General features: G+C 54.4%; 2 long non-coding RNA genes across 2 annotated transcripts; one reads left to right on the top strand and one right to left on the bottom strand.

Annotated features, from left to right (window-relative positions):
- Positions 1 to 3,214: 3,214 nt before the first annotated feature.
- On the bottom strand, positions 3,215 to 5,646 carry LOC115282717. Its single transcript, XR_003904726.1, has 2 exons — positions 4,797 to 5,646; positions 3,215 to 3,505 (listed from the first exon to the last, which is right to left on the bottom strand). It is a non-coding gene; the product is annotated as an uncharacterized LOC115282717 (long non-coding RNA).
- On the top strand, positions 4,356 to 8,976 carry LOC115282718. Its single transcript, XR_003904727.1, has 3 exons — positions 4,356 to 4,620; positions 5,116 to 5,277; positions 8,617 to 8,976. It is a non-coding gene; the product is annotated as an uncharacterized LOC115282718 (long non-coding RNA).
- Positions 8,977 to 11,047: the final 2,071 nt, after the last annotated feature.

The raw sequence follows: 11,047 nt of genomic DNA, 5'->3' as shown, positions 1-11,047 counted from the left end.
GAGTCCCTTGGCGTCGCGCTGTCCTGGTCGTGCACGGCGCCGAAGCTCCCGGGCAGGTGCAACAGGCAGGCCCCGAGGGCCGCGTCCGCGGAACCGGAGCACCTTCTCTAGCTGATCTTCGAAAAGATGTTGCAGTGTTCTGCTGGGCGGGGGAGATGGTCTGACCCGAAACGCGGGGTTGCTCGGCGGACCCACAAGGACTGGGACTTTCGAGCCGGTAGAGCCGTAGGAGGTGGCCACATCATCCTTGTCCCGGGGCGGGGAGGGGGGGGAGTGTTGTGGACACACTGGATGCAACGCATTCCGAACTCGCTTCCACCCAGGTATCCCATTACACGTTCCTTGCAAGAATGTTCCTCTCAGCGGCGCCTGGGTGCTTCAGTCGTTATAGTCCGACTTTGGCTCAGGTCATGATCTCACTGTTCATGAGTTCGAGCCCCACATCCAGCTGTCTGTTGTCAGTCTGGAGACCACTTTGGGTTCTCTGTTTCCCTCTCTCTGCCCCTCCCCAGCTCATGTGTGCTCTGTCTCTCAAAAATAAATAAGCATTTTAAAAAAAAGAATGTTCATCTCAGCATTGTGCTTGGTATCAAGAAGTGTGGAAACAATCAATAGAGAGTTGGTGAAATAAATAATGGGGCATCACCGTGTGGGAAGACGGCGCAGCCATAAAGAAGTACGTCCTAGAAGAATCTTTAGGGACATGGAGCGTAAAATCCAAATTTTAGTAGTATAGAGCTTATCTCATTGCGAAAATTAAAAATTGGAGAGAACATCGTGTACAGACAGGCTGAAAGTATGCAAAACCTGTAACATTGGTTGTTTGGAGCTATTCAAGAATTTCCAAGTTGTTTACATCAATGAGCATTGCAGATTGTTTCAAGTTTTCCTCTACGTTTAGACAGCTTTACAAATACAAGGTGGAATCTGATTCAACTCTTCCGAGTCAGAAGTGGTGACTCATCAAATTTCCTAATTTCCAGTAACTAGAATGAGACCACCCATTGCATGCTTCCACTTTTGCGCAGGGCCTGGGACAAGGGGTGGCTGCAGGAGTCAAGTTGCTGAATGTCTGCACCACGATGCCCGATGGCAACCATGAGAGCATCCTACCCATCAGACTGGAGCCGGCAGCTTCTTGTATGTGGTGGTGGTGCTTTGCCGGGTGAGACAGATGCCCATAGTACCATCCCATTGGGGACCTCCGATCTAAAACAAATTGGAGAAACACACGGTGATATGACAGCATGGAAAGTTAAACTAGTAAGTTTTTACGTGTAAACAGCAGGCAATGACCCAGCCCCTTCTGAAGCCACACACCTAGAGCGTCTGTCCTTCATGGCTAGTTTGCAGCTGTCAGCTACAACCAGAATGAGGCAACCACGACTTTGCCCTAGGACATGCACATTTAGAAGTTGCAAAATTTTTAAATAATGGTTTTCAGAGATTGAGCAAATGTTTAATGGTTACATTTACACGATGAGAAGACAAACACGTTCCACCAGGAGATCTTACATGGGCTGGTTAGCGAGAATAAGTAGAGGAGATAAGTCACTCTCAGGTGACACAGGTGACCCAGAGAGGAGGCCTAGGGGTGCCCCCAAGCTGCTTGCAGGGCCAGCGGTCTAGGGCAGGCACTGCAACTGCTGCAGTGCTCTACACTGGCACCTTGATGACCTTGGCCCAGAAGCCACTTGCCCTCTGAGACCCCTGATGTCTTGAAAGCCCATCCGCTGAGGCCCCCCTCCCCCTCCTGCCCTCACCCACCGCCTTCTGGCTAGTCGCACTGGCTCCTTCCCGAACAGGAGGTGCCAGGGTTACAATGACAAGAGTTGATGAGACTGATGACAGATATCAGGTCTTCCCAAACGGAAAAGGAAATGCATTCACTGGAAGGGGAGTTGACGTCAGGGAGGGGTGGGCTGCAGCCCCTGATAGCGAGGCTGCCCTCAAGGGCAGGAAACAGCAGGAAATCCTGAACCCAGGGCCCATGCCTCCCTGTCTGTGATTCACACACGGACAGAAAATCAGCACAACGCGAGCGGAAGGCCCCTCCTCCCCTGACCACTTTGTGCAAAAGGGTCTCTTTCAGCCACAGGGTGCTTAGCAAATTCTAGGAGAAGAGGTGGTCCAGTCCATCTCCCTCCAGCGATGAGGAACTCTCCAGTTTGTCCGTAGGGGCTGATCAGGTGCTTCTGAGAGTGCACTCTCGTTTCACAGGGAATGTAGCCTCAGTACCAGGAGGGGAGGGAGCCAGCTCAGGACCACTGCTTGCCTCTGCCTCGGTTCCTCCATTTAGGCGTGCCCAGCCTCACCTGCCTGTCTCTTCTCAATCCCTCAACCCCCCTCCTTCCCCGCACCCCACCCCTACACTGCCACCTTAGGATCTTTGCTTAGTTGTTCATGAGTGCGTCCCCCGTGCCCCCAGCTCCTCTCACCGCCCTGAGCCCTGTATTTCTCCTGGAAACACGTCCCGGCCCCATTTCTTTTCTGCCTGTTACATGCTGTGATCTAATCATACGCATTGGTTTATTTTTTTTATGCATGTGTATTTAAGTACAACTGGCACACGATATTATGTGAGTTTCAGGTGTGTGACGTTGCTATTCGACTTCTGGATACGTGATGCTCTGCTCGCCACAGGGGTAGCTGCCGTCCGTCACCGTAACCGCCACACTGCGCTGCGCTGCACCTCTCATCCCTGCAACACACACATTCCAGAGCCGGAAGCCCGTATCTTCCTCTCCCCTTCACCCTTCGTGCCCATCTCTCTCTTCCCTGCCGTGTATTTTGTCTCCCTGCTCCCCACCCCCCTGCCCCGTGAGCATGTGAGGCCACAACACCTTATGTGCTGAGCGCCCTGAATGGGACCTGGCCACAGAGGCGGGTGCTGTCCACCCCTGGTTTAACGAAGCCACACGTGGCAGGTGGAAGCCCTGGAGCCTCCTGGCTGCCCATCTGCACTTTTCCACCAAGGGAGGGAGAAATGGTGATCTGGCCACCTGGGAATTTATTCACCTGCCGCCACAGATCAGTTTGCAGACCTGGCAGCTCAGACCTACGTTTGGGGGCTGGTTTGCCTGAGCCCCCAGATCTTCCTTCAGGTCGCCACCGCTTTTCCTGCCTTCGTTTTTCCCAAGATATATTCTCCTGGCTGAGCTGTGACCCAGTAGCAACTACTCAGCCTGGTACAAAAGCCGCCACAACCAATACGAACACGCGCAGCTGGACTGCCAATAAAACTTTATTTACAAAAACAGTCCACCAGCCTGAGTGCCACAGTTTGCTAACTTCCGCTTCAGCTTCAGGACACGTCACTTCCCCATGGCCGCAGCCGGGCACCAGGCGTGAGCCCTGCCAGGCCTGGATGGCCCTAAAAGTGGATGAGACGAGGTCTTCTGGCCCCAGAGGCCTGAGGAGGCTGGAGCTTTGGGGTGGGGGGAGAGGCCCAGAGGCGGTGAAGGTTGTGAAAAATCTGCCAAGCCCTGAAGCTCCAAACAGCAACCTAAAGGGTAGGAATAGGGAGCTGGTCAAGGTTCCCATATGTCTCATTTCAACTTTTTCAGTGTTGAAAAGCTTGTCATCTGCAAAACAAACGCCACCTATTGCCCAATGCGCTCCGTGTCTCCTGCCGCAAGGGGCCCAGGATAATCTGGCGTCTCATCAACCAGAAGCCAGGGCCCAAATTTCTGGAAATGCCTCCTGGGCAGAGCGTGCTGGTTTGTTTCTCTGTCGCTGGTGAGAGATAAATGTAGCTCTCAGTTTCAGGGGAATCTCGGCCTCTTGTGGCATGGCAGGCAGCCAGCGCCACCCCAGCGAGGCCGGCGCCTCCTCCCGAGGCGGCAAGTCCAGTGCACGGGGAAACACTGCGGCCCGTGGCCAGTTCCATCCCAGGGAATCCCGGGCTCTCTGGGTCCTGCTAGGGAAACCGAGGCGGGCCGCTGGGGGCTCCCTGGCAAAAGCCCACCCTGCTATTGCTGTGCCCTGCTTCTCCCTGCCTGGCCCCCATGGTTAATTGAAGCAAGAGGTTGAGTGTGCCCTGGGCTGTCCCGAACCACACCCCCCACCCCGCCCCCGCTCAAGATAGATCTTGTTTGAGATGAGGCCACATCAGACCAGACCCGAGCAGGTAGGACTCTCTCCTGCCGGGACCAGGCTTGATTTATTTCCAGTCCCTTGGAATTTAGGGGAGAGACTCAAAGTAAATCCCTCAACGTCACCCTTCTTGCCCTTTAGCCTAGAAAGGGGAGGTGGGAAGGGAAGGCGGAAGCCAGGTGGGCTTGCTGCCCCAGTGCCGGGGGCTCCTGGCAGGGAAGGGGGGAGGAGAGGCCAGTCCTGGGGTGGGCTGAGCTGGAGAGCACATGTCCCATCTAACGGGCCACTGGAGGCCAGGATATAGACCTGGTGCTGCCAGATCATCCAATTTTTCCCAAAAAAGCCCCAAATTCAGATGTGAATGTGAAATTTCCAGATCTTTAAATGTTGTCTCAAAAAAATGTATTTTTTTAATTCTCCACCATCTAACCAGGGCACCGCTGGCCACATTCAGCCTATGGCTCACTACTCCACACACATCTTTTGGTCTTCGAAAAAATGTCCCAGGCACCACGGGAGGACGAGGTAAGAGTAGGAGACGACAGGAGGTCACAGTCCGTCCGTGTGTCACGTGGGAGTGTTGAACCCCCGACTGTATTGCCTTTTCGTAAAACACATCTTAAGTTTCAAAGTTCCCAAAATCAGAGACTGTGCCTGACCCGCCTCTCAGGGGTGGGAGGGGGATAATATTCTCATCTTACCAGTTTGTAGCTGCCTCCGGTGGGGCCTGAAAGCAGGGATCTAAGGCCGTTAGTAGGTGGGGGGGAGAGAGGGGCAGAAGTGGGCAGGAGGCTCAGCAGGTGGGCCGGGGGTCCCAGGCATGCTGGCGCCCAGGGTGTGCCCTTCCCCGGGCACCTACAGGCTGGGAAACTTGGGGAGGTCAGGTGACCCTTCCAGACCTCAGCTTCCCATCAGCCTGCATGTGTCACTTCCTCAGGAAATCCCCTTGGCTGTTCCCCCCAATAGATTCAGTCTCCCCATAATATGCTCCCACAGCCCCCTAGGACTTCTCCTTTACAGTACTTAGGGTGCAGTCGAAATTGACCAGTCATGGCATCAATTGTGGGAGGATCTTGACCTTCTGGGAAGAATCTAAGCTTCCTGAATGCCCAAACTGACAACTTCCAGGCGCCCTGCTCAATGTCTGGCATATAGTAAGTGCTCAACAATCATCTCTTAAAGGTATGACCGAAAAAACGAACGAATGAATGAATGAATTTGTAAAATAAGTCTTGCAAGAGCAGGAAGTGACTCTGGGCAGGCTCAGCTATCCCAGAAATCTGGACCGCCACTGGCATTTTGTTTACAAATATAGGGGAGCTCATGAAATCCTGGGGAGGGGGCGGTACATGTACCCCAGGTTAAGAAACTCTGAACCCCACAACATGGGGCCAGATGAGCACAGCATGAGCCAAAGGAGAAGCGGAAAGGATGGGTGTGGGAGACCCACCTCAGTGTCATGCTTTAGAACCTCACCTCTGTCCCTGATGGAGACCCCCACCTCCCACTCCTTCTGACACACTTCTCTGCCCCTGTGGCTGATTCCAGACCTTGGGAGCCAGAGAGAGGGTATATCATTTCCCCTTTGAACTTGCCCAAGAATTGGCGCCTCACAGAGTACATGCCAGTGTGCGCTTCACAATGCGGGAACCCAAGGACCTGGTCACACACCTGGTTAGGGGACTCAGGAGGTTGCCGTGGAGATCTCGCCCCTGCAGGAAGCTTAATGCACGGTGCGTGCGGTTGGAGGCTCAGTGCTGATGCTACACACACACCCAGGGGACAGGGTGAGCAGTACCTGACCCAGGAACCCAGTGGGTCGGGGGTTCCCGGCTACCTTGCTCCAGGAGCCCGCCATCTGTAGGCAAGCCATTGCACCCAGTGGTCCTCCACCAGCCCTTGGCTCTCCAAGGCCATCTTGAGCCCAGAGCAGAAACTCCTGGGAGCCAGCCTCACTCCCCACCCCCTTCGCCAGGCTCTCCTTCTCCTGGGCACTGCCACTTTAGCTCTGGGCGCTGGGCCAGGCCTCACTTGCATTGCAGCCCAGATGGTTCACCACGGCCTCTTCCCAGAACTGCCCGCTGCCCGGCTGTCTGTTCCTGAGTGCGGGCGCGGGCACAGCGGCTGCTCCAGGACGGAGACTATTCCCATCCCAGCACCGGGACAGAGCTGGGTTTGTTGATTTGGGGTCAGGAGAGACGGTCGGCTGGAAGCTCATGCTCTAGCCCCAACTCAGAACTTGGAACAGATGTAGATTCCTCGCGGAGCGGGGGGAAGAACCCCCCCCAGCAGGCACCCCCACACGCTTCATACCCTCTGCACCCTCCTAAAGTCTCCCCCGCTCCCCCACCGCCCCTCTGTGGGTAGAAGAATGGGCCCCTGCCCCAGGGCTCTGGCCCAGCCCAAGCCCCAAAGGGAACAAGGAATGTGAGAAGGCCGGGTGGGTGAGTGGGTGGGTGGGTTGGTGAAGTGTTTTTGTTCCCCTCCCTCGGCCCGTTTTCTGGGAAATGCCAGAGGCCAGCTGGGCCTGGAATGTCAGGCTTGAAAGAACTCCTCCACCGCTGCAGACATCAGAGCCACAAACCTTTGCATCAGCTCCCTGGCCCCTCCCTGCAGGAACAAAAGCCACAAGCCATTGTCCCATTGTCCCAGCCGGCCTCCCCGCCCCCCACCCCCCTGCGGAAAGCCGCAAAGAGATCAGGGTCTACCTGTGGTGAGATCCCTGCACCGTCCCCCCCCTCCTCCCCTCCCCCCCTTCCCCACCCCTCTGTCCAACGTAGTCCTGCCGCTATCAAGGCCGTCCGCACCTACCAGCAGGGACTGGACTGCCCATCCAAGCCGGCCCGGAAGAGCCGCGCTGGGGCAGCAGGGGACCCAGCTTCCCAGAGGTCCGGGGAGACACAAGTCCCCTGCATCGGCTCCAAATTGGCTGAGAAAAACAGGCGGGGACCAAGAGAGGAGAGTCCCCACTGCCCCCTGCCCCTCTTTCTGAGCTGCGAGCACCAGACTAGAAGCTCCAGAGGGAAGGACCCAGATTCTTTCCCCCACCACCGTTTCTCCAGGCCGGGTCAGCTAACTGGCCTGTGACAGAGGCACAATCAATGCCGAGTAAGGAATGTGAAGCCACTGGGCAGTCGAACCCAGCTGCCTTCTTGTGCCACAGAAAGGCCACCAGTGTTAAAGACAGAGGGAGGCCTGCCGAGGGGCTGGCATTGAGCAACTCTGTGGTCTGAGGCCAGTCTCCTAACCCATCTGGCTGCAAACAATGGCAACCTTAGAGCGCGCCGCCAGGCTGCCCAAAAGACGGGAAGACCACCTAGGCCAGTTTGGGACTTTGTGTTCCCCAGACCAGGCCGTGGCTTCCCACGACCACCGGCAGGCGCCAGGGTTCCTATCTCCAAGGTTGGGGCAAGAGCTCATCATCTGTCACCCTCGTGAGTAAGTGGACCGCCACAGGCAGCTGAAACCGCTGTGTACTTCCCCTCCATCATGAATGAATCTGTATTATCTTTATGACCAAGCACCTTTGCCTGGAAATGGGATTCTGACTTCATAGAAATTCTGCAAAGGGAGAGATTAGAAGGCAGGGGTCTCCTAAATCCCTTGTCCAGGAAGATTAGCGGGCCCGGGGCAGAGGGGGCGGACCTAGATGAGCTTTGATGAGCTTTTCTCCTCCGGCAGTCAGGGAAAGTGAGAGCAGCACTGCCCTGGGTGGCCCTCGCCTTGGGTCACCCTGGGGGGCTCTGGTTTGAGCGACTCTCTTTCCTGGAAGAGGGTCCCTGGGGGTGTGCCCTGCATCGGCCCAGTGCCTCCTTCCCCACTTTCCCGGCAAAGTTTGGGTAGTCACTCCATCTACCTTTGGATTAGCGGTCCTGATCATCTCTGCCAAATGCACATGGGGTTTCCGCACCCCTGGTCCTCCAGATGCCCCTGGGTCCTGTGGGAAGAAACCTCTAGCTACTCTAGAAATAAGCAGTCGGTGGTTTCTAAAAATGATGGGAACTCAGGAGTCAACACACTCTCTTATGTAAAGATTCACTGAGAGGCGCCTGGGTGGCTCAGTGGGTTAAACATCAGACTCTTTTTTCCACTTAAATCATGATTTCCTGGTTCACGAGGTTGAGCTCAGCATTAGGATCTGGGCTGACAGCGCAGGGCCTGCTTGAGATTCTCTCTCTCTGCCCCCCCTCCCCCCCTCCATCTCTCTCTCAAAATAAATACACTTAAAAAAAAAAAAAGACCCAGGGGCGTCTGGGTGGCTCAGTCGGTTAAGCATCTGACTCTTGATTTCAGCTCAGGTCATGACCTCACGGTCTGGGAGTTCAAGCCCCACACTGGCCTGTGTGCTGACAGTGCAGGGCCTGCTTGGCATTCCTGCTCTCTCGTCTCTCTGTTCCTCTCCCGTTTGCGCGCGTGCGCTCTCTCTCTCAAAACAAATAAATAAACTTTAAAAAAAAGATTCATTGAGCGCTTTCTATGTACCAGGTTTGGAAAAACAAAACACAGTCTTTTTTCCTGCAGATTCCCACTGGATGAGTACTCAGGACACGTTGGTCAATGTGGAAAGAGCTACCTGGAAGTTTAACCTCAGATTCTGCCAAGTCTTAAGAGAAAAGCAGAAACCAGCCAAGGTGTGGAAGGCAGTTCCGTCCAGAAGGAAGGAGGTGAACATGCAAAGACCCAGGCCCGGGGAACATTCTGGGGACAGCTAGGCGCCCCATGAGATGTCAGTGGGGTGGTGGCCGCCAATGAAGCTACGGTGAAGCACAGAGCCTTTGATACATGCAAACCCTGGAGATATTAGAAAGCCAAGGGGAGGGGGCGCCTGGGGGCTCAGCCAGTTGAGCGTCTGACTTCGGCTCAGGTCATGATCTCCTAGTTTGTGGGTTCAAGCCCCGCGTCGGGCTCTGTGCTGACAGCTAGCTGGGAGCCTGGAGCTGCTTCGGATTCTGTGTCTCCATCTCTCTCTGACCCTCCCCTGCTCGCACTGTCTCTTTCTCTTTCTCAAAAATAAATAAAAAACATTAAAAATTTTTTAAAAATTAAAAAAAAAGAAAGCCAAGGGGAACCTTGGTACTTGGCTGACCTGTTTGAAGCCAAGCAGCTTTGTAGAATGCATCCTGCAAGGGAGACATATAGCTGTCCAAAACATGAAGCCTCATGGCCACGGCCACCTCCACCCAGGCTTTGGCAGTGCCACCCCTCCCTAGATATCCCAGCGCTTCCAAAAGAATTAGAGCCAACCTGCACTGAGCAGGAAATATGTGCAAGGCACTGTTCAAAATTTGGTCCTCACACCCACCGGACGGGGTAGGTACTGTTACCAGCCCATTTTACAAATAAGGAAACCGAGGCACGGTGGGGAAGCACGTTGTCAGAAGTCATACAACTACCACTTGTGGAGCCCAGACAGCAGTTTAATCTCCAGAGTCAGTACACAGAGAATGCAGCCCCCTTTCCCACTGCAAGCCCTGACCTTCTCCAGCCCGAGAGCCCCTTTCAGGACCCCCCTCCCCACAGCACGCTGCCCCTCCTCTCTGCTCTTCCAATCAGCCCTGTGCTCCAGGGCAGGCTCCCAGCAGATACACAGTCACTGCAAAACCCAGGCTCACCTGGGGACCCTGCTGTGGTTTCAGAGATAGGAGATTCTCCCACCAGGCTGGAATTCCCAGAATTCCAGGGCTATTTTGTCCTCCTATCTTCCCCCCTCAACATCTCCCCACCCCCACCCATATAAAAAATGAACTATCACTGTATCCTAGGGTCGAAATCTTCCCTTTCTCCTGGCACCTCTCACGGGGTGGGGGGGGGGGGCTGTCTCCCTGCACGATTTACCCAGCACTCTGTCTTCCCAGCACTCCATTCCCTGCCTGGCAAGCACAGGCGCTCAATGAAGGTTTGTGGCCTGGATGAATGGACCTGACTCGTGTCAGACCATTATAATTTACAAAGCACCTTCTCATCCATTAACTCCAAGGTTATTCCTTGTGAGTCTTCCTTGTCCTTCACGGGCTCAGCACAGAAGTGTATGGTCATGGTGCAGCCTCCTCCTTTTCCCGGGTGAGAAAAAGAATGAACGCCTGATTACAGAGACGAGGAGAATCCATTTCATTAGCCCACAAGCATCTTGAGGGCAAAGACCCAGTCTTTTTAAAAAAAAAATTTTTTACATTTATTTATTTGTGAGAGACAGTGAGAGACAGAGCGTGAACAGGGAAGGGGCAGAGAGAGAAAGAGACACAGAATCCCAAACAGGCTCCAGGCTCTGAGTCTGATGCAGGGCTCGAACCCACGAAATGTGAGATCATGACCTGAGCTGAAGTTGGACGCTTAACCGACTGGGCCCCCAGGCGCCCCAAAGACGCAGTCTTAGTATATTTCAATACTTAGCACAATGCCTGGTGCACAGAGCCCAATATCTGTGAAATGTGTTGAATAAAATCACTCTCCCCCCTCTGCAGAAGTAACTAGAAACAACAAGAAGACCTTCTTCTTGGGGCGCCTGGCGGGCTCAGTCAGAGGAGCGTGTGACTCTTGATCTTAGGGTTGTGAGTTCAAGCCCCACCTTGGGCTTAGAGATTACCTAAATAAAAACGGAACTTTAGGAAAAAAAAGACTTCCTCCTTACTACTCCTTACTACTGTCTCCTCCTAGAAGTTGAGGAAGAGTGAAACTGACTCACATTTCTAGCACACTTTGACGTGCAGTATCTCTTGGAAGTCTCAGCTCTCCGATGGGCAGGTTACTGTTCTTATTTTATACATGGCAAAGGGAGTCTCAGGGAAGCTGGGTGTCCTGCCAAAATCTCACGTAGCCCCCAGCATCTGTGAGGGAAGGAGGTGATGGCACAGACTGGGGACACGGTGGCAGAGGCAGTCAGGTGCCTGTCCACTCCTGGAGAAGCGAAGGGCCAGGCCTCTGTCTTCTAGACTCCCAAGATGCCTGCTGTTAG

This window comes from Suricata suricatta, chromosome 17 (genome assembly GCF_006229205.1).
Source record: "Suricata suricatta isolate VVHF042 chromosome 17, meerkat_22Aug2017_6uvM2_HiC, whole genome shotgun sequence".
NCBI lineage: Eukaryota > Metazoa > Chordata > Mammalia > Carnivora > Herpestidae > Suricata > Suricata suricatta.
Note: the sequence above shows the minus strand (reverse complement) of the source record. Positions and strands in the feature narration are given on the sequence as shown.